Source organism: Mycteria americana, chromosome 1 (assembly GCF_035582795.1).
Source record: "Mycteria americana isolate JAX WOST 10 ecotype Jacksonville Zoo and Gardens chromosome 1, USCA_MyAme_1.0, whole genome shotgun sequence".
NCBI lineage: Eukaryota > Metazoa > Chordata > Aves > Ciconiiformes > Ciconiidae > Mycteria > Mycteria americana.
In genome coordinates, this window is record NC_134365.1 from 42913008 (window position 1) to 42932720 (window position 19713).

General features: G+C 48.3%; 1 long non-coding RNA gene across 1 annotated transcript; it reads right to left on the reverse strand.

The window, feature by feature from the left end:
* Positions 1-9530: 9530 nt before the first annotated feature.
* On the reverse strand, positions 9531-17605 carry LOC142406934 (uncharacterized). Its single transcript, XR_012774755.1, has 3 exons — positions 17254-17605; positions 14028-14205; positions 9531-13949 (listed from the first exon to the last, which is right to left on the reverse strand). It is a non-coding gene; the product is annotated as an uncharacterized LOC142406934 (long non-coding RNA).
* Positions 17606-19713: the final 2108 nt, after the last annotated feature.

A 19713-nucleotide genomic window follows, 5' to 3' on the forward strand; every position in this document is an offset into this window, starting at 1 on the left:
GCTGACCTGGGAATCCCTCTGCAGTGCATCCCTGGGCATGGCACGTGCCTCGGGGCCACCGACGGGGACCTACAGGCAGAGCAGCCTGCAGCACCCCGGGGTGCCCCGCTCCCCCATGCCTGGCTCCTGTCCCTGGGCTGTAAAAGTTACAAGCGTGCCATATTTCTGTTCTGAATGGGTCTACCTCTGGCTTTCATCCGCTGCATCTCACTGTGCCTTCTCTTCCTTGATTAAAGGCCTGCTTGGTCATTACCTCCAGCCACGCTGGCAGCTTAAAATTTTTGAAAAATATTATTTCACTTCTTTGAAAAAAGAGAGGAGTGGCGGGGATAGGAGAATCCAGCAGAAGAGAGAGGCTAGAGAGAAAAGAAATGGCAGTGGTCACTGGCATGGGGACACAGCAGGGAAGAGCTCCCAGGCTCAGGAAAAGGCACACAGAAACAAGGCTGGACTTCCACCTGAGAGCACACGGCAGCTGCTGCTTTGCACCTCAGCTTTGCCCTGTCACCAAAACCAAGTGATGGCGTGGTTCATCAGTTCACGTAAGCCTGACTTAATTTTTACACTGGTAAAAACTCTGAAATGCTGGTTTCTGCTGTAAGCGAGAGCGGGCTGTGAGCTGACAGTTAGATATCGTCTTCCTGTGATGATCAAAATGGCTGCTCCCGAGTCACGGCAAATGTAATTAGTACATAGCTGTTGTATTGCATACAATAGCAGAAAAATATATATAGACAAGCTATACAAATATATTGCCTTACAGAATAAATGAACTACATTAATTCCTTCATAAGCACATTCTAAATTTTTCTTGTTTTCTTAAATTCCCAGTAAACCTCCTTTTCAGGCCCTGCGAGCTACTGTGTTGGAAAATTTAAAGGCTTACAATAGCAGATATACAAATCAGACTGTAGTGTCCATCTATACAAATATCACTGGAACGTGACTACCAGGAATACTGATTTACATTTACAGCTCTAGAAATAGGATTTGGTGTCATGGACTGTGTCAAGTACCCAGGCCAGCATAGCAAAAGTTAATGTGCATAACGCATTAAGCTAATGGGATTCAGTCAAGGGTGAATATGTCTCTTCGGGCTAAGAAAGCATCAAGTCTGCCCACGTTTTCTGAATACTCTGCAGCCTGCTGAGTGCTTCTGCTATGGGCAAGAATGTGAAACCAGAGCAGGAGAGGAAAAGAAGCAGGGTGTATCTGAGAGCACAGGGGTGAAAAGATGTCAAGGAACACTAAAAATGACCAATTTTGAAGAACAAGTTTCCTTCATATGCCTCTTTTGAACCAAATCCAGCCTTGAGAGGCGGACCCCTCTGCCTCCGAAGACTATGGTCAGAATGGCATTGTTTAAGGTGAAGTAGATTCAGCACAGCAAACTTACTGTTTATAAACATGGGTGAAAAAATACTTCCCTCAACTTTTTTATACAGACAATTCCCTCCCACCTCCACCCTGCTGTGGAAGTTAATAGGCAAGAAAGATCAAAGAAAAGACTGAAAATGAAATCTGAAGAGTAAAGATAAATACCGTTGATTTAATTGATTACATTTCAACCTGAATTCACAGTATTTCCACAGATTAATAGAAACAGAAGCCCCCCCGCCTTAGCCAGGGCTTCCAAGAGGCTGTTCTTTGGCTTTGTCCCCTTCCTATAAGGAAGCAAGGGAAGGGGAATTTATTTTTGCTTAAAGACAGCAGATGAGTCAGGTTCCCAAACACATAGAGCCAAGACTTTCTCCTGCAAATTCTCTGCTTGCAAAGACTGAATTGACACTTGTCTTCAAACATCCACACATAATTTTTGAGGTCGGCTCTGAAGACTACAGCTTTTCAGCTGGTTTGGATATTAATATAGAAATACTTTTCCTGTGTGGTTTGGCCAACAACTTTTTTTATAGTAATGCATTTTATTGCAAGACTTGAGCATTTTCTATCATTCTCAAAGAATTTGAATATGAAAAGCTGAGAAAATTCTTCTTCATAAGGTGTGAGTTAAAATATGGGTGAAAATTCCAGCAGAGTATGTTCATATAAGTATTAGTAGGCCCCTGTATATGTCTGTGTTTATATGCGGGGGTCTAAGCTTACTACGTCTTCTGATCCAACTCCTTGCATTCGTATTCTTCCTTCTGGGTATCTGCTGTTTGTCTTGTCCGCATCCCACCAGCCCACTCAGGGGTGCCTCTGCTTTCTCCTCTTTGGCTGGCAGCCTGATCTCAGGCACTTGTAACTCCCCTGTACCATCGTACATGCTGGAGCCTTTCAGGAAAGTTTTGTCACATGGTGCTATCACAAAGACATGTAGGATCCACGGGGCAGGAGGGACCACATTGGCACCTCTGCTACGAGACGGCTTGAGTTTCCTCTACAGGCGTTCCCTGAAGGTTGTGGGCTTTTCTCCCTTGATTATGGGGTTGCATCAACACACTTTGGAAGCAAGGCAAGTTTAAATGTATACGTGGATGAACATAACAATGGTGAGGCACTAAATATATCAAAGTAGCTGATACTACAAAACACTGATATGCCTCTAGTCTTTCTAGCCTGACTGCGTAATATAGATGGGCTTGTTTCTTCCACTCTTCCTTTAGCACTTTATTCCTCCAGCTGTCTCAGGATTTCCAGCGTTATTTGAGGAGCGAGCAAGCGGCTCAGAAACACACATACACGCGTGTGCAGGTAAATATATGCACAATAATCAAAAAAGCAAAATTAAAAGTTGGGGCCTCTGGAAGTGCTGCCACCCCACGCCCTGTGCGCAGAAAGCACAGTCACTGGCCTTTGGGATGGTGCTGAGGCAGGAGCCCCCTTCCCACTCACTGTGGGCTGCACACACGCAGAGGAGCGAACACAAAGCGGTTCTCTCCCAGACCATCCCAAATACCATGATATTCTCGGGCATACCAGATTCGCTTTTAAATGAGGCTCACAATTACTCAACACAACGGAAACCATACAGTATTTCCCAATGGATAGTGATGTTTAGTGTGTCGGTAGTGTTTTCGTGGGTGCAAAAAGGCCAGAATAAATTCAGATATGAGCATAACTCTAAGCTAAACACTAACTGGTCATTAGACTGCAATGCAGATGTAGTTATGTGCTTAAATATTGGTCTAAAATGGCAGAAAACTGGTTGTCTCTGGAAGATGCATCATGCATAATCAGTGACCTCTTCAAGAACTCAGGAGAAAGCTTAAAAGATGATAGATCCAGCTTTGTGATCTAGCAGCCAAATTCTAGCCACATTTTAAGGGAAGATGGAGAGATCAGGACAGACACAAGCTATGAAACATTCAAAATACTTGGAGGGCTGGACCAGTAAAGTTTCCTCATCAGCAAAAGATATTAAATCATAAAGGCCCAGATTATGCTGCACTGAGTCTTGCCCTGGAAGTAGATCCACAGAAATAAGTAAAATAAAGTAACAGGACTATTCAAAGGCTTCATTATCGTTCACCAGAAGGATGTCAAAACCTGGTCTCAAATAAAGTAGGTTCTGTTCCTTTCCCTTACTCATCTTATGATATTATTTGCAAAGCTATGATCAGTCACACAAGCCAGTTTTTAATTAAAACCAAAGAATTGTGCTAATATGAATACTGGTCGTGACCTGAATGGCACCAAGATCTGAAATAAGAGAAAAAATGAACTGTGGCGAGTTAGATCATCCTCCGAATAAAACCTAGGCAGAAATGTTAAACCCCCATGAAGGCTGGGTGCAGGAGGGAGTGCACAGGCGTGTCGGCAGGGCAGACTAAGCTCTTGCCACCGGACGCGGATGAGCAGCTCTGCATTCAGAGTCTGGCTACTAACCAGCTTCATTCAATCCCGATTTTGTAGCCGCTTACGGGTGGTTGTGCACAAGCAAAACCCGGCTGAAAGACAGCAAGTAGCAGATCTTTCCTAGAAACAAGTAATGTACTATTTTAGTGGATTATTGTTGAGGCTAATGCCTGATGTACAAGGAAACGAGCGTGAGATAACGTTTTCAAAATAGACCGCGACACTTTTGCCGCATTGGGTCCATGGTATTCTGATGAGTAATGTCCGTCCTTATCAATGCGACGTGTGATTCATGCCCAGGAGCCGCGCAGCCGTTAGCGGGGTCCAAATGCCAGCCAATGCTGCGGCGCCCACACCATTAAGCGGATCAGCCATCGTTAGCAGATGTAAACCTAAATTTGCTCCCTCGAGAACAGAAAAAAATTGTTTGCCTTGTTTTCACAGCTCTCCCTGAATGAGACAGCCTGGGCAAGAGGGCTTCGGGGTGCAAACATCTCCCTGGGGTGCCACCAGCCCAGCCATGGGGCCAGAGTGGCACTGGTGGCCCTTCATGGACCCCCTGGCACCAGACCTGTGTCTGCCTTCCACAGGGCTGTATCCTGACAGCACAGCTATTGCTGGCACCAGCACAGGATCCAGGAGGTCGTTTCTGTGCTAAATTAAAATTCTTTTACTCTGGAGACATGTCAGCTCTTCCACGTTGCCAGGCTGGCCAAGCACATGGTATGAATTGCTGCAGGGAAAGCAGTCAGAGACAAGAGGTATATGGAGGAGGGATGCACAACAGGAAAGGTGAAGGCCATATCCAACAGGATTTTGTTGCCCTTGTCCTGATAAGCTGTATAAAAGGTCTGGCACTAAACCCACCTGGCCTCATGTGAAATGTGTCTTCACAGAAGGCGGAGTGATGCTGAAATACTCGTAGCAGGCCACATCCCATGCCATGAGTGGAAAGAAAATAATTCAAGGCATGAAAAAAATCATGGCATCTTCTGATTAGAAAGATGAGCCATGTTTTCTGTGCCATGGTATACTTGTTCTTATAGTCAATATTTAGAGTAGCAACAGAAATGTTTTTGTCACACAAAAATAATAGTTTACATCAAAAAAGTTATTTATTTTCTCATTAATTACTCTAGATAGATAGTCCATGTCAGACAAAACCTCAAAATCATATAATTTTTTTCCCCCCCAAAAAATACATTTTTTCTTCACCCGATCCTAGCCTTTTCTTCTCCCATTTCCCTTTCATTCCCCTACCCTCATAATAAAAAAAGTAATGTGGAAAATAAGGAAAATGAGATTATGTATCTAAATAGATGGAGAACTCCTCAGACCCTTTCACAGCCCAGCCGGGATTTTGGAGTAGAGCAAGGGGGGCGGGAAGCAGCTCAGTCCAGGTTACCTGTGTCGCGTTATGCTCAGGAATTACTTTTTCTTACTCGAAAGAAGTTCCTAGGTAAAAGGAATTTGAGGGTATACCAACAGTCTTTCCAACTAGATACTCTCCTTCATGAATCATTTCCTCTGAAGTTAAGGAGATGAGGTACACAACCATATCATAGCACATGCTTGTATAAAAGGTACAAAAGGCCTTTTCTTTTAAAGTTAATAGCAGGAGAATGAAATAATCTCTTCTTTTTTACAAGAGAATAGTTTCATTGTTCTGCCCACATACTTTATTTGTTGAACTGACATCTGTAATAGTGAAATGGAAGAGGAAAGGGAAGCGGATGAGAGAAATAAGTGAACTAAAATATTTGGGATAAGCTTTTGGAGAACACTATACAACTATGTTTGAGTAAACTTGACATGATCTAAGTAATAGCACAAATAATCAAACACTGAAGGAAAAAGTCCACCCTGATCTGGTTGCAAATGTTGAACTCTCTCATACATCACCCTTCCTACAGTGTTATTCTAATTTGCTTGCAAGGCTGTTCCCTGAAGGCCCAATTCCCCTTTTTGCGTAGACAAAATTTCCACTGCAGGCTCAGAGACTTGGTTTTTACTATAACGTGTTTGTTTCCGACACCAGCCCACTGTGCTGGGTTAACTCTTTCAACTTAAATTTGGTTCCTGAGTTTTAGGCGCGCCGGGGGGTTCACACCATACAGCTGTGGACGTGCTGAAAATGTCTACTTCTCAGCAGGGCTGAGCAGTCTTGTCCCTCTCTCCTGCCCGGAGTCCAGGCGAGGTGGCAGCCCCATGGCCTTGCAAGGTATGAACCAACATGTGGGTGAAGAGACCCTTTACATCCCCCTTCCACCAGAGCGGACCGACACGTGCCCAACACCAGCATGCCCAAGCCACTGTCGCTGGGGATGAGGTCCTGCCTACACGAGCACCCTCACAGGGGGATAGCTCATGCAGAACGGGGCTGTCCAAAGGGCCAGCAGACATCTGGCTTGGTGGCTCTGCTCCTGCCTCCAGGCACTGGCATTTGTGACGGAGAGAAGGAGGAGGAGGCTGAACTGCAATTGAAAAAAAATACCCCGAGTTTTTCAAAGTTCTGCTGATGAACGCAACAGTCCTGCTTTCCTTCCTTGGATCTTGCTTCCCTGGATCCTTTCCTGCCAAGGATCTTGCCGAACCAATGAGACTGAGGACCTTGCATAGCAAGTTAGGGGAATTATTGCTGTGCAAGAAAGCCCCCCAAGTTTTGCCAGTATTCCTCAGCAACATCTCTGTTTGTTAAATATTCTCTGGGCGTAATGCGAGGGATAGGTTAATTAGCACATACATTTTTATGTGGACCAGCTGTCTACTCTGTCCGTTGTCAGAAATGCAAAGTCCTCTGGGAATCCCTATAAGAAAACACACTTCGTCTTCTAGGAACAGAATGGTTTTCTTTTAATATCCACTTCAGCTGTAACTCATTTAGTTTATAAATCTTGACAACAGATTCTGGCCACTGATGTATTGTTTTCTTATGCTAAGCCTTTTTTCTCCTCTCCTTCCTCCTCGGATACCTTATACTCTGTGTTTAAATGTGAGACACAGCTGTCTCTGCCAGCAGGAGTTCACATTATAAAAATCACCAAGATTTACGCAACAGGTGTTCTACCAACCCACTGTGCTAACATTTTCTCCATGCAATGAAACAATATACTGGGCTGGGATAAAAAATAAATCAAATTAAAAGAAGAAGAAAACATTTGCTGGCTGGAGATTAGACTTGGCGCAACTTCAGCTTAAGAGCCGAGTCTTTCTTTTTCTCTTACAGGAAACCTAAATAGCTTCCATAGAAGTGGATGGGTGACATTGGTCAGGCAGACTATACATAAAGGAGTGAGAACCCTGGGACAAGGCTTAGTAGAAGGAGGATAATTGGGAAGAATCTTCTTTTAAAATATATGCGTATCAGTTGTCCTGATGCCACTTCATTGAATAGTCCAGGGACACTTACAAAGCAACAGAAACAAGGCCACGGACTAATGCATTTCAACCTCTTGCAACATTCAGTCCTGTAAGATTTTTCCAGGCCATGATGTGTAGAGCCATGGGTAGAGATTTTTAAGCCTAGGGGCTTTTGTTTTTTCTTGTAGTCCCTTTTTGAAGACCCTTCAGTTACCCACAGACCACAAGTTTAAAACCATTGCTCCAGCCAAACAAGCCTCATCACTGATGAGAGCTCCTCGTGTCCCCCAAAAGCTGAAAACAGCTACTAATAGTTCTAAACTATATGCTATGTGTATACAGTATATGCATCTATACAGAGTCTATATATAATGTAGAATGTTATTATATTTAGACATGTGATACATAATATTATAGCAAAAATGCCCCTGCTGCCAGGCAGTTGCAGGGAGAGGAGCACTTTAAGTGTTCTATTCAGTGCAGTAAAGAAGCATTCAAAATTGCATACAGCATGTATATAAGAGACACATTGACACTTGGTACTCAAGCTTTCAGCTGGATCAGATTAACTGTCCCTTAGGATGCAGGGTTACCAGCTCAGGAAATGCTTGAGCACTTATCTGTATGCTTTATTCTGACAACGTGTTGGGAGGCAGAAAGTGGGGACAGTGAGAAAAACAGCCATTTCATGGGGGGAATGCACAGTACAGAAAATGGCGCCCAAATTCTGGGAGAGGGGTCCTGCTCTTCACACTTAAAACAAAGCCAGATTTGAAGGCTCAAAACCCTTTGCAAAGAGGATTTCCACCCTGGGCACGTCTCCCCATCTCCTGCCTCCCCCCGTGGCCAACGCCAGGTCCTCAAGTTGGCTTAATTCACACTCAGGAGTAGGACCACGCTCCCCCGAGAGCTGTGTAGTTTTAAAGACAGGTGGAGTGTTTCACCCTGCCTTCTCCAAAGAGATTTATGACAAGAGATTTCAAGCAATGAAAGAAGACAAGCTGAAAAGGAAAGGTGAAAAAAATCATCGTTGGCTTACACGCAAGATGGTTGATCCAAAGAGTGATCATACAGAAAAGACGAGCCACTGCTGACCATGATCATACAGACGTGTGTCCTTAATGCTGTTAACACATTTAAAGTGCAAAGTCTTGAACATTGTATCCAAATCAGAAGATTCACTATGAAGCCATGTAAATAAAAACATGCCATATTGCTACGACAAGGGGGAAATACGAAAATGTGGAAGGATTTTTGAAGTGTAGTCACTTCATGTTATTGACTTGTGGGTGCCCAGCAGAAAACTGGAGCGTTGTTAAGAAACTGGGCATGGTCCAACCTGGAAGAGCATTGTGCAACTTCAAAATTATCTTATATCCCTTCCTCAGTTATTGCTGATGGGTTCAGTAAGATAAGCCCGCTGCCTTTCAGTAGGCATAAAGGAAGCAAAACCTCCAAGAGTTACTGCGCACTTGAACAACAGTATCGATAAGCTCCCGAGGGAAATAAAAAGAAGTGTCTCCAGCCAAATGTTGACTGTGAGGATTTAAAACTCTGCTGAAACATGTGTTTCACATTCAAGCTTTTCCTGTGAATTAGCTAGCTGTTCTGAGGATACTGAAGATATATGAGAAAGTCTTAAAGTCCTAAACTGAATGGAGGGATTACATTTGTTAATACCGTGCCACAGAGCTCTAAATCCCTGAGGATGAACAATACCTTCCCGCATATGTGACAATTGCCTTTGCGATTTGGGGTGCCTCTTTGCTAATTGCCATGCAGCCATCAGCACTGAAAGCATCCAGCACAGGACGTTACGTTATTAAGACAACCATTGTCTTTCTGTGGTGATCGGAGGTGGCTATGGATTGCTTTCAGAGGAAACGATCTGGCCTTCAGATGTGTGAAATGCTGAGAGTTCATGCTGCCGGTTATTTTAGAAACATGGAAGTGTCAGCCACCGTCAGCGGGGCGGCAGCGGGACCCGCTCTGCTGGGAGAGCCGCTCGTGCATCGCCTGCCGTGCTCGCGGGAGGCCACAGGTGGGTAGTTTGTTTTGCACTTTCCGTTCTTAAATAAAGCCTCCTCTCCCTGCTACGTGGTCGGCCTCTCCGGTCGCAATCACAGGCAGGATCGCACCACCGGCTCTGCGTCAGCCAGCCAGAGCCTGCCAGCAGCCAAGCTCTCCCCGCGGCCGGGCTGCGTCGGCAAGCACCATCCCCGTGCCCGGAGATGCCACAGAAGATGCTCCTGCTTTGAGCCCAGCAAAGCCCTGCTGCAGCGGGAAGGCTGTAACACACAAGCACAGTGCTTTCCTGGGTAGCCCCCGGCATCGCCGGCTGCCAAGGCAGGTGGGATCCCTGGCAGATCGCGCCGGTAGCAGTGCAGACCCCCTGCTGCCGGGGTCCTCCCCCTGGCTGGCAGCCCTCAGGGTCGCTGTAAATGGAGCTGCTTTGGCCAAAGAGAAATTATTCCTACAGGGTGTAACACAGCGTAATTTCACAAGGGCAGCCAGGGGCACTTTTTGCCGGCGGCAGAGCACGGTTCAGCCTGTCACTGCCTCTGCCGTGGAGAGAGGGCTGCCGGTTTCCCCCGGCTCACCGCAGCAAGCACAGCACGCTTGGAAGCAGCCTTGGCAGGAGGTCTGAGCCTCCCAGCCCTCCTGCGCCTTGGAGTGAGCCCCAGGATCAAGCCCTCCCCTTGCCTACCTTGTCTGCCTGCTGAAAGTGAACCCACCATATGTTATCCCCTTGTAGCTCATCTCCCTTTTAATTAGATTTCCCATCTTACGCTGACAATTACTGCTGTAGGACCGTGGCCTCGTGGCAGTGGTGCGAAAGGCCGAGCAGAAAGCCCCATGCGGCTCCAGGAGGATGCTCAGGTGGATGCCCTGTCAGGGAAACAGCTGGGAATATTATTTGGAAGCAGCTCACCCAGGAACCGCCGTCAGCTGACACGCTCCCCTTCTACTTTTAGCCCCTCAAACCTCTGCCCTCTGTCTCGACAAGCGGGGAGATATATGACTCCGGCTTCGGCGGGAGCACTCCCGCGCCGGGGAGGGGACGGGATGAGCACGCTTCCCTCGCAGATGTCCAACAGCCGCGAGGGACCAGGCATCCGCAGCACGGGCAGCGCCGGGAACGGTCACGCTCTGCTGCGCCAAATGTGGCCGGACCCTGCCGAGTGCCCGAGAAAGCCCAGCCCGGCTCTTTCCACCTGTCCCAGCGCTGCCAGCCACACGCGTGCCGGGACGAAGGGACGCAAAAGAAACCTCGGGGCGTTTGGGTGAAGAAGGAGCCTGACTCACCACCGCAGCTCCTACTAGTCCTAATGCAGCAATAGAGAGCATGGGGAAAACAGGGCAGCAAAAATAAATAACTCTACTCCGGAGGAAGTTTTGAATATTTTAGAGCTTGCAGCTGGGCAGCTCTTCTGGAAAACATTTTAATACAGGGAATTAAATGTTTTCCCTGAAAGCCTGCACTAAAACTGGATCTCTTGAGTGAGAGGATGCATCTTTTGGGTGGTAATTTGCTGATGCTATTTCAAAAGTGTTGAGGTGGGTCACGTACAACCTCTCTCAGCATCTCAGTCCTTTTCGTTTTTATGCTCTGCACTGTGGGGATGGGCTCACTCCACGTCTGTGCAGCTCGGAACACAGCCATACCATATTGGCTCCTTGATGTTAATACATAGACAAAGCCCTCTGGCAGCATCACTTCTGCGCTCACGCGGAAATTTCATTCCAAGGGGTAATCAGTCTAGCCTCAACTACTCTGTTTTATCAGGTTACTCCCTTTAGGAAAATCTTTCCCCTTCCATAACAGGCATTTCAAATGCAAGCCCGTCTTCCTAACAGAGGAAGGCATGGTAGGCTTCCCTCCATCTTTTCGCTATGCAATACTTGATTTACCATGGCAGTCATACACGCGAGTCCTTGCAATACTTCCAGGAGAAGCAAGGGTTCTCGCGCACATGGTATATGATACATACAGAACCTACAGTTTTAAGTAAACAAAGATCTTTGTGACCAGGGATGTGAAATGATGATGGTAAGTTGGCTGCAGAGTTGAAGGGTCACTTAGGACCTGAAGGTCTTTTCCTTGAAGATCGTCGCCGTTCCGGGCTGCTCTTCCATGACTCACTCCACAAACCAACCTCATTGCCACAGCCAGGAGGAAATGATTCATAAACACTGACCTTTCCCCTTGCCACCCCTGCAAAATGAGGTCTGTGTATAAGCACTCACAGAGCTGGAGCCATGGGAATTACAAGTAGATAAACGATCCACTGACAACAACATCACGCAACCGCTTCCCTGCCTGTGCTAACGGTGGAGATGTTTGTTGTGAGCTGGGCACACTTACAGAAGAACAGATTTGGGGCGAAACAGAACAATTAGGCAAGAAGAAGGTGAATCAGAACAGGCAAGGCTGGGAAGGAAGAGTCAGAGCTGGATGAAATCCCTTTCTGTCCTCTTTGCAGATACTACGAAGTCAATGTCTCGTAGAAAAATAGACACACTTAGAGTTAATAAAGGTGATATCGTTCATGCCGCACTCGGACCATGGGATTCACAGTGGCAGATCAGCAGTCATTGAAGAATAATATTGCTTTGTTGTTACTTGCAACATCCTCAGGACATAGGATGCCCAGTCCTGGGTGACCAGCCTGCTGTCAACGTGCTGCACGGACGCAAGGTGATGAGGGGCTGTGACCCAAAGTGCTCTCAGCCCATGCTCCTGTCTCCAGGGGTGGGTGCAGCAGATGGGAGGCAAACACGAGGGGGAAGGAAAGATTCCTCTTTGTCTCCCTTGTGAACCACCCTCACGACCTAGGAGGTCCTCACCGCGTCCAGCCAGACCTCTCATTGAAACTTCCCAGTTTCAGGGAAGTTTCCTGAAACATCCAGGAATTGGTTTCAGTCTGAATACAAAGACAATCAAAATGAACCAGGGTTTCCATTTCTTTATCATGCCCTGTTGGGCTTGACCCCTGCCCAGCAGAGCGGGTCCCAGGGCTTGCAGCATGCCTCATACAGGTATAACCAGAAAGGGCTAATTAAACTGGCAGGAATGTCACCGGGAGCTGGCAAATAAGACTTGCTCCTTAGTTTTAAGTCTGTACTTCTATGAGGAACTGCCACAGAGGAAGACAGTAATGGCAAACCGTTCACTCTCCTTTCGTGAGTGTTGCCTCTAATGACTAGGTGTCCAGGTATGAGTCACTCTTCACGGACCAGATACAACGGACCCTCCGCCTTTGGACACAGTGATTGCAGACGGAGGGTATTACAGCCCACGTGCGCTCGTAGGGAAAGCATCAGTCTTTAGAGGTGGGAATTTTCTTCAAGCTGAAACGTTGGGGCCGGCCCCAGCTCTGGCACATAGCTGTGGCTAACCTGTGACCTGTGGCGGGGCGGGCAGCCGGCCCCAGCACGGCACGCTGCCGCGGGCACCGCTGTGCCGAGGTTTGGGGCGGCAGCCCCCCACGCAGCATCGCCCTGGCACAGCCCCCGGCAGCCAGCTCCCCAGCCGACCAGCCCCACAGCCGCCGGCGTGGGGACGGGGACATGCAGCGAGGGCAGGGCGCGTAGGACCATGGGGAAACCTCACCCCGTGCGAAGGTGGATTAAGCGCCCGCCCCTGCTCCCAGCGCCCCACGATGAATTGGGACTCTCGCTTGTTTCCCCCAGCATTGGCAATGTCTTTGCAAAGGAGGAGGCGGCTGTGCAATCAGCCTAAGCGTGGGGCGCACGGGGTGCTGGCTGCCCCGGTGCAGGCGGCTGCCTGGCAGAGCATCCCCAGGGCAGCCGTGTGGGGTACGCCACCGCCTCCTCCGTGGCCCCGCTCCCCGGGAAGCGGCTGCCCCGTGCAGCTCTCCTCACAGGCTGCGTGGGACAGCGTGTCAGGGCTTGTGGGCAGCCTCAGGGATAGACGGCATAAACATGACCCTGTTAGCAGGGGCTGGCTCAGAGGCAGGGTGAGCAACAGAGGAGAAGACAGCTCGGTAATTATTTATACGGCGCAGAGAAAAGACTTATTAGGCAGCTGTTGGCAAGCAAGCGGAGCTACCAAGATGAGCCAGATTTTGTGGTTTAAGAGCAGCTCTGGGGAGCCAGCGACCGAGAGCAGCGTTTCAGCCACTTGGTGCCGTACGGCATCCGGCTCTGGTAGCACGACGGAGGTTTACCTTCCCCTCCGCCGCCCTCGAGAAGCACGTTCCCAACTGCGGCATCCCACCGGCGGAGCGGTGCCCTGGCCCCATCGACGCCTGCCAGGTGAGCGAGGCCAGCGAGGCTGCAGCTGGGGTAGCGGCAGCCTGGGAAGCCCAGGCGGGGCCAAACAGGTCCCTTTGGGCAGAGCTCTCAGGGCAGCCATGGGTGCCTTCCCCCGAGGGGCTGACGAGGGCAGCCCTAGGCTTTGCTCCCGCGTGCGTGGTGCTGTGTGGGTGCGTGGCAGCTCTGCAAAGCGAAAGCAAACAGGCTCGAGCAGGGACCGAGCTACACCGCAGCCAGGAGGCTGTGGAGCCAATTCCCACCCTTGGGGCAAATTTTGAGCAGGTGTTGGCACATCAGGATTTGCACAGGTTTCACTTGAGCAGGAGCAGCCTGGGTCTGTTGTTGCAGACTGCCCATTCCTTTCCGTACGTGCTCTCTCCTAGGATGTTATGTGATGCTGCCATACTTGTTTTTCTCACATTTTTCTTATCAGTAGCATGAAAACAACTCATAAAACTCTGTTAACAGCAATTTCTACAATGTTCTTGAAAAGAGGCCAATGGCTGTTCCTCCTGCAGAGAAACAGAAGTAATGAGAAAGGTGGCAGAATCTGATCATTAATGAGCAATGCCTATTTCGTTACCACTGACCAATTTTGAATTCACATAGACGATCGGGAAAGTGGAGCTGTGTTGAAATGGCTGCTACAGACTCGAGCCCAGGGCAGATGTCCCTTCAACTGGGGACCATGTGTCAAACAAGCTCTTTCTTCAACATCTAAACAACCACTGGAGCTTCCAAAGTGGGCTCTGCACCTTCCTCTGGGACCTACAAGACCCAATTGTCAGAAATCAGTGTATTAGAGGGTGAATACCTGAGTATCTGATACTTTCCCTTTTTGGTGCCTGCCTCTCCTTCACCCATTAGTCAAGGAGCTAAAACAAATTGTGACAAATGCAACTGAATTTTTTAAATTTTTTTTTCATATTGGCAATTGAATAGGAGCCCAAACTTCCTATTTTGATGCCAGACTTTCCTAAGGGACAAGTTCTTCACTGAAGTCAATGAAATTTTGTCACAGACTTCAGCAGTGCCATAATTTCACCCCCAGAGCTTTATTTTCCTGAATGCCCTGGTGGTTTGCTATAGCTGTTCCTTCTAAATATTCGGAAAGGTTTAATCAGTGCTGTTACCACGGCAAAGGCGGCTGCACCAGAAGAACCAGGAGCACGTTGGCTCCAGGGGGAAGTGGTCTCCATGAGATTGGGTGGCACTCAGCTGAGGAAAGCCAGGTTCGGTCTTTGCTAAAGCCTCCACCAGCGTGTTTTGAAGTCTATTGGAAAGGCTCCCTTGGATATCGGTATGGTATCTCATTACAAGGCCGGGGAGGGGCAGGGAGAGGCCCTGGTGTCCCGTAGCCTCGAGACCTTTACATGGAGCCACTGCTTTTGAGGTCACCGTGCTTCTCAAGCCATTTCACCAATGCTTCGCTCCCACTGAAGGACCGTGCCTCTCCATGTGCTGCTGGGTAACACTCAGGCTGGAGGGCAAACGTTAAGGTATGGGGCAGACTACGTGATCAGGAGATCATATTGCCGAGGAGGCCATGCAGTTAATCAGAGGAAGGGGTATGAAGTATGCAGCCTCCTCCACTGTTCGCTTTCCATCGACATGCATAATGACTGCCAGCAGCAAATCCATCCTCCGCAGAAAAGCCTTGCAGGGTGCCAGGGGACCACAGAGGAGGAATCTGAGCTATTTCTTGATGTCTCCATCAGGGACTCACCTCCTTCATGGGCACCTGGGCACTGGTACCTGCCAGGGAGCCCTCAATGCCCCACCGCTCCCGTGACCCGCCCTGGGGGTGCACACATTTCCACTTCTGTGCACGCCTCCACGCACGCAGACGTACAGGCTTTATCTTTGCAAGCGGAGAAGACCCCAGAGCTTTGCAATCCTCAAATATGAAAAATTCTGATAACAAACGCTCCCCACATCCTGAGCTACAAGATGTAGGAATGACAGCTTCTCAAGGGTGGGCAGTTATTGAACATCTCTGGCTGCTCAATAGACTAAGTTTTCCTCATTCCCGGCGCTTCACTTGTGCATGTGTCTATGAACACGAAGGATTTGAACACCCTGAGTAGGTGGCGTGCAAACCTGGGGGCTGGAGATCTCTTTGAAGCTGCTGATAAACTTAAGAGCAAGGTTTCTTGGAAGAGGGAGAGGAAGTATACAAAAATTGAGCTTTCCTCTTCAAAAAGCCGTTAAAGGATGTGAAGGGAGAAGAGCAACAGGGTTCCTAAAAGCTGAGGATTTTTATGGGCTGGGAGTGGGCAGCAATTAAAATAGATGACTGCAGTTCTGAGCTATTTAGCCTACTGACATTGTAGCATCTATAGCAACACTGTTAAAGAGACCAACAGCAGTGAAATGCAGATACAGCTTTCTGGTGTCATGTAGTCAACATCTGGGAGCTGAAAACAGCTGTATCTTGGTGCCTTCATGTACCTTCATGCCTTCAGGAACAGGGGTGTGACTCATGAGGACCCCTAAATCTGGGCTAACACTGCCAGCTCCAGAGAAAGCCGTGCTTTTAGGAGTTGGTCACCTGCATAAGTATCACACTGAGCGAGGTCCCGGCCCTCTGACATGCATTTCTCCATGAACGGGGAATTCTTTAGGTTATAAAAGCATTTTTCTTTTCTGAATGGTACATACAAACCTTGCCACCCTGAGCCTGCCTCTCCCAGGCTGCAGGTCAGGGAGCTACTGGATTTTACAGCAGCTGCGTAAAGTCAAGGTTAAAGGCAGGCCACAAGGCATAAGATGGGAAGACCTGTTAAGAGTATCACGTAAATAAACTGTGCTTTTAGATCTGTCCTTGCTTTCAGGGCACCTTAACTCACTCTTGCCTGCAGCAGAAAGACAGCAATGACGGCAGCAAAGGCAAACCAGGTTTTACCTTAATCGATCACATGCGGGAAGCGATGTTAGCAGCTGTGAGAGGGGAAGCAGAATCCCATCTCCTTAATGTCTGCAAATGCTTTTCAATGACTGCAAAGGTGTGGTAATAAAAAAAGACAGCCCTGAAGGACATCAGTGCAGGATTGCCATTGTTGGGCTTTGCCTACCAAGTAGCCCTGGGCCAGTTCGGGGCAGGCTGTGACAGCTGAATTAAGAGCAAGCCCCAGCTATGCCGGAGTTTCATTTTACAAGGGCAAACCTAATAGAAGATGGCTGCGTACAGACCGAGCAGAGGACATACCTGTGGCTGCTCGAGGGCTACCGTATCTTTACAAGGCACTAGCCTCATCAGTGAGGCACACAAAATGGATGGCAGAACAGCTGCCGGCATCGTGGTTTGCAAACCTCTCCCACTAAATGCTGCGTGGCAAACTCAGAGATGAGGAAGGGAAAAGAGGGCTGAGGAAAGACTAAGCATATCCAGAGCTCAGCAAAACTAAATTACTTCTCCCAAATTCAGCTTGATTTAAGGTTTTGACTTCATTTTGAGTGAATGCATTGAAAAAAAATCCTTAAGTGAATGCTCTGAAAATTAACCATTAAATCCTCTCGGATCCAGTTAAATTAAAACATTAGGAAATCAAAGCCAGCAAAATGATCTTCATAGCCATGCCAGCTTTGCAGATATATATATATATATATATATATAATCTTTCCTTTTATGCAAGCTTTGCATTGTGTTAGAGCCCTGCCATCGCCCAGAACAACAATTAAATACTAAAATTAAGGCTAACTGCGTAAGCACTTACCCTTGCTCATGGAGCTTCGGCAGCAAGAGATTGCTGCAGATTTTCCGCTAACAGGAAAATGACCAAATTGTTTAGAATTACCTTTGCGAAAAGAAAATACCTTTTGGTAGGTGGCTCCGTGGCCAAAACATGGAGAACTAGGGAAAACCTAGGAAGAAAAAAAGACTCCAACCCCGCAAATCAAGGTGCCAAGCATGGGTGCTACATTCCCACCTCTGGGCTGGCTAGCAGGGCACCGGGCAAGGGGACCTCTGTTCTCGAGATACAACCAAAGCACTTATCTCGCACTTTCAGCTCAGAGCACCTTCCCCCCAGCCCCAGTTCAAGACAGGTCAGCGGAGCTGTTCCTGAGGTTATTAACAGCAGAACTGCAGGGTTGAAGGTGCTTCGGAGACCCCCGCTAAGCTTTCTGGAGAAGCCCTTGTTCAGCTGCTCGTTCTCCATGCTAGCACTCGCAAAAGCGCGGCGAGGAACGGCAGCATTGGTGAAGCCTCCAGCAAGGCAGTGGCATGGCTAGCAAGCACCCTGGAGGGCTAGCAAGCACCTTCAAGACCATTTATGACAAAGCCCGTTCCTCTTCCGCGTGCACAGAGGCCTTCAGAGCAGGAGTCGCCCAGGAAGGCTTCTCTGATCAGACGTAACCAGCACCAGCAGGACGGAGGCGAGCCCTGAGCCCTCCGGGCCGCCTGCCCTGAGTCACCCCTGAGGCAGCTCCTGCCCGGCAAAGCCCCTCCTCGGCCTCCCTCCAGATGACTAAGGAGGACGAGGGAGGTGGCAGGGAGCTGATCGCCCCGTGGCTGCAGTTTCACAACACGAGACGTCTGCGGGCCATGACTGCGAGCTGCTTAAGCCCTCAGGAAAACACAGAGGAACAATTTCCAAATTGTTTGGGAGTGATTGTAGCAGCTTCCCTGGAGCTGTGCTAAGTGCTCCGTTGCAGCTGCTGCTCTTAACTGGCTCTGGGCTAATTCTTAAACGCAGGAGCGGGCCCACAGATGAGCTGCAGAAGTGATCTCAGTTTCATCCCAGACACATCCATCCAGCGAGACGTCATCCTTCCTTTTATGCAAGCTACTATCTTCTCTTTAACAAGGAGAATGGAGGGAAAATGGCTTATTGTTGATAATTATCATCGTTTTATAATGTCTTGCTGCCCCCTCAGCCGCCAGGTACCCCTCTCCCTTCGCACCCAACCACTTAGCTTGTGCCCGCAGAATCACAGCAGTTGCTTTGGGCTCTGCAGCTTCGTAGGTCTGACTCCACCTCTGCTCAGAAAGAGATCGGCCGACCATTCCTCTCCATCTTCCTCGTCTCTGGAGCGACAGTTGGTCTATTTTAGAGCCCCTCTCCCGAAACGGCAGCCTTTTCCCAGGCCAGCTGGACGCCCTGGTGAGGAATGCTGACAATCTGCAGCCCGGGAGCGGAGCTGTCAGCGTTACTTCCCTACTGCTGAGCCCCCAGTCATCACTTGCACGAAGGATAAGTATGCAGCCCGCTGCCTTGTGACAAGAGCTGTGACTTTGTTTAGGAGCCAAGCACTAGGAACGAGTACCAGGGAAATGTGGCTTAGTGGAACAGGAAATATTGACAATCTGTGATAAAAATGAAAAAAGCAGCCAGTACAAGTCTAACTCAGCTGGAGGCACCACTCTATGACTGGCTAAGAGTAGTGGCAGTCCCAAAGAGCCAATAAAGAATTAGCTTTTCCACTTCAAGGCTGGCTTTTAAAAGAACGGAGTAATTTCTCCCATGTTCATCTGCGTACAAGAAAAGCCCCTAGCAAGGTCATCTGCTTATTGCAGTAACCGCTGGCACAGGAAAGGCCACGGAGGAGTTTTCAGCTCCACAGACAGTTTAAGGCGTTGTTGCAAAAGCCCACAGAGATAGACTCACACAGCTCCATCGCCCTCCGGCAGCGGGCTGGGATAAGCCAGTTGTCCATGAGCTACTACAGCTTTGTGCATCAATCAGGTTTTTTTCTGGTAGAAAAACACGTGATTGGGATAAGTGTTTCTGGCTAAAAGGATTTCTCTCAAAACTTATTTCTGAGTAAAATGGGCAAGTGATAGCGGAATGGTAGAGAGAAGAAAATAGTTTGGTTTTTTTTTTTTTTTCTTCCCTTTGTGTGTTTTAGTTAAGACAGTTAACAGGCTGGAAAAGCTGCATTAATGCTGGTTTCATATCTATACAGTCCTTTCAAGTTATTATGGGGCTGATAACCTCTCTTTGTCCTTGTAATCTGCATTAAATAGAAGAGCTTAATCACTCCAGAAATGGGTAACAACTCACAGATCCCTTAGCTCTTACTACGCTGTTTGCACAACGCCTAGTGCTGGGAATAACCAGAAGCTGATTTAATAATCTGAAGGCATCCAAAGGCTCTGCTAAATCCCACGTGAAACGTGTTTTGTCTTGCTCTTATCTCCACCAGGCGAGCAGCTGCATCACGATGACTTTTTTAATGCTGGAACTTACCTGACAGGGCAGTCACTCATTTGGGCCTCCATCCAAGGACCTGTGGCACCCGCTTGGATGCTGCATTTGCAGTTGGCTCTAAGGA